Raw genomic sequence first — 2,613 nt, 5'->3', positions numbered from 1 at the left:
GGGTTCACACTTTGATCATGGTTCTTGGTGATCCATGCATTGGCATAGAACTCTTGAACCATTAAGATTCCAACTTGTTGAATGGGGTTGGTAAGAACTTCCCAACCTCTTCTTCGGATCTCATGTCGGATCTCCGGATATTCACTCTTTTTAAGTTTGAAAGGGACCTCGGGGATCACCTTTTTCATGGCCACAACTTCATAGAAGTGGTCTTGATGCACCCTTGAGATGAATCTCTCCATCTTCCATGACTCGGAGGTGGAAGCTTTTGCCTTCCCTTTCCTCTTTCTAGAGGTTTCTCCGGCCTTAGATGCCATAAATGGTTATGGAAAAACAAAAACAATGCTTTTACCACACCAAACTTAAAAGGTTTGCTCGTCCTCGAGCAAAAGAAGAAAGAAGAGAGTAGAAGAAGAAGAAATAGAGGAGATGGAGGAGGCTTTGTGGTTCGGCCAAGGGGGAGAAGTAGTGTTTAGGTTATGTGAAAATGAAGGAGTGAAGATGGGTTTATATAGGAGTGGAGAGGGGGTGTATGGTTCGGCCATAATGGGTGGGTTTGGGAGGGAAAATGGTTTGAATTTGAATGGTGAGGTAGGTGGAGTTTTATGAAAGATGGATGTGAGTGGTGAAGAGAATAGTGGGATTTGATAGGTGAGGGGTTTTTGGGGAAGAGGTGTTGAAGTGATTGGTGAATGGGTGAAGAAGAGAGAGAGTGGTGGGGTAGGTGGGGATCCTGTGGGGTCCACAGATCCTGAGGTGTCAAGGAAAATTCATCCATGCACCAAGTGGCAAGCAAAAATGCTCTTTCTGCCAATTCTGGCGTTAAACGCCGGGCTGGTGCCCATTTCTGGCGTTTAACGCCAACTTCTTGCCCCTTCCTGGCGTTTAACGCCAGTCTGGTGCCCCTTTCTAGCGTTAAACGCTCAGAATGGTGCCAGATTGGGCGTTAAATGCCCATTTGCTATCTTCACTGTCGTTTAAATGCCAGCAAATTTTCCTCCAGGGTGTGCTGTTTTTCTTTCTATTTTTCATGCTGTTTTTGCTTTTTCAATTGATTTTGTGACTTCCCATGATCATCAACCTACAGAAAACATGAAATAACAAAAGAAAAATAGATAAATATAACATTGGGTTGCCTCCCAACAAGCGCTTCTTTAATGTAAGTAGCTTGACAGTGGGCTCTCATGGAGCCTCATAGATACTCAAAGCAGTGTTGGAACCTCCCAACACCAAACTTAGAAGTTGGTTGTGGCCTCCCAACACCAAACTTAGAGTTTGGCTGTGGGGGCTCTTTTTGACTCTGCCTTGAGAGAAGCTCGTCATGCTTCCTCTCCATGGTTACAGAGGGATATCCTTGAGCCTTAAACACAAGGGATTCTTTATTCACTTGAATGATCAATTCTTCTCTGTCAACATCAATCACAGCCGTTGCTGTGGCTAGGAAGGGTCTGCCAAGGATGATGGAGTCATCCATGCACTTCCCAGTCTCTAGGACTATGAAATCAGCAGGGATGTAATGGTCTTCAATCTTTACCAGAACATCCTCTACAAGTCCATAAGCTTGTTTTCTTGAATTGTCTGCCATCTCTAGTGAGATTTTTGCAGTTTGCACCTCAAAGATCCCTAGCTTCTATATTACAGAGAAAGGCATGAGGTTTATGCTTGACCCTAGGTCACACAGAGCCTTCTTGAAGGTCATGGTGCCTACTGTACAAGGTATTGAGAACTTCCCAGGGTCCTGTCTCTTTTGAGGTAATCTCTGCCTAGTCAAGTCATCCAGTTCTTTGGTGAGCAAAGGGGGTTCATCCTCCCAAGTCTCATTTCCAAATAACTTGTCATTTAGCTTAATGATTGCTCCAAGGTACTTAGCAACTTGCTCTTCAGTGACATCTTCGTCCTCTTCAGAGGAAGAATACTCATCAGAGCTCATGAATGGCAGAAGTAAATCCAATGGAATCTCTATGGTCTCAGTGTGAGCCTCAGATTCCTATGGTTCCTCATTAGGGAACTCATTGGAGGCCAGTGGACGTCCATTGAGGTCTCCCTCAGTGGCATTCACTACCTCTTTCTCCTCTCCAAATTCGGCCATGTTGATGGCCTTATACTCTCCTTTTGGATTCTCTTCTGTATTGCTTGGAAGAGCACTAGGAGGGAGTTCAGTAACTTTCTTACTTAGCTGACCCACTTGTGCCTCCAAATTTCTAATGGAGGACCTTGTTTCAGTCATGAAACTTTGAGTGGTTTTGATTAGATTAGAGACCATGGTTGCTAAGTCAGAGTAGCTCTGCTTAGAATTTTCTGTCTGTTGCTGAGAAGATGATGGAAAAGGCTCGCCATTGCTAAACCTGTTTCTTCCACCATTATTATTATTGAAACCTTGTTGAGGTCTCTGTTGATCCTTCCAGGAGAGATTTGGATGATTTCTCCATGAAGGATTATAGGTGTTTCCATAGGGTTCCCTCATGTAATTCACCTCTTCCATTGAAGGGTTCTCAGGATCATAAGCTTCTTCTTTAGATGAAGCATCCTTAGTACTGCCTGGTGCAGCTTGCATTCCAGACAGACTTTGAGAAATCACATTGACTTGCTGAGTCAATATTTTGTTCTGAGCCA

This window comes from Arachis duranensis, chromosome 1, assembly GCF_000817695.3.
Source record: "Arachis duranensis cultivar V14167 chromosome 1, aradu.V14167.gnm2.J7QH, whole genome shotgun sequence".
Taxonomy (NCBI): domain Eukaryota; kingdom Viridiplantae; phylum Streptophyta; class Magnoliopsida; order Fabales; family Fabaceae; genus Arachis; species Arachis duranensis.
This window is presented reverse-complemented; position numbering follows the sequence as displayed.